This window comes from Capsicum annuum, unplaced genomic scaffold (assembly GCF_002878395.1).
Source record: "Capsicum annuum cultivar UCD-10X-F1 unplaced genomic scaffold, UCD10Xv1.1 ctg80046, whole genome shotgun sequence".
NCBI classification, from domain to species: Eukaryota; Viridiplantae; Streptophyta; class Magnoliopsida; order Solanales; family Solanaceae; genus Capsicum; species Capsicum annuum.
In genome coordinates, this window is record NW_025890677.1 from 1 (window position 1) to 764 (window position 764).

The window sequence follows — 764 nt, forward strand, 5'->3', positions numbered from 1 at the left end:
ATGCCCCTCCTCTTCACGTGTCCGAACCATCTCAATCGTGCTTCCCGCATCTTACACTCCACTGAAGTCACCCCAACCTTCTCCCGCATCATTGGAGTGACTCCACTGAAGTCACTCCAATGATATAAAGATTTCTAAAAATGGATAGGCTTCGGATAATATCGAGCACGTTCGAAACTATAAAACGGTGGCCGGGATATTTGGGAACAGTAAATGTTCAGGAAAATTTCCTGCACACAAACTACGGAGGCCAACTGAATTTTTGGGTCAAATTCGAACGATCATAACTACCTTAATATAATGAACTGGGAGAGCTGTGACTTATGAAAAGAAATATCTTTGAGTCTTCTTTCCAATACAATTGGTTTCATCCAAATCCAATGTCTGAGTAAGGAGTTATACTCGTTTTACTTCGGCCTATCCAAACAGATTTTTAGGGTCAACTTCAAATGACCATAACTCCTTGTATAGGACGAACTGGGTGGCCTACTTTATATGAAATGAAATCCCTTTGAATTATTCTTCCAATGATACCAATTTCACCCAAATCCGATATCGGAGCATAGAGTTATGGTCGATCTACTTTAGCTTATCAAAACAGTCCACCAAAGGACAGATTTGATATTATTTAAATTTTAAAGGCATTTTGGTCATTTCCTATTATATTATGGACGGTAATATGTGTATATATACATTTATATGAGTTAAAAAACTCATTTTCATCATCAATCATTGTGAAAGAACAAACCCTAGCCAAATTTGAC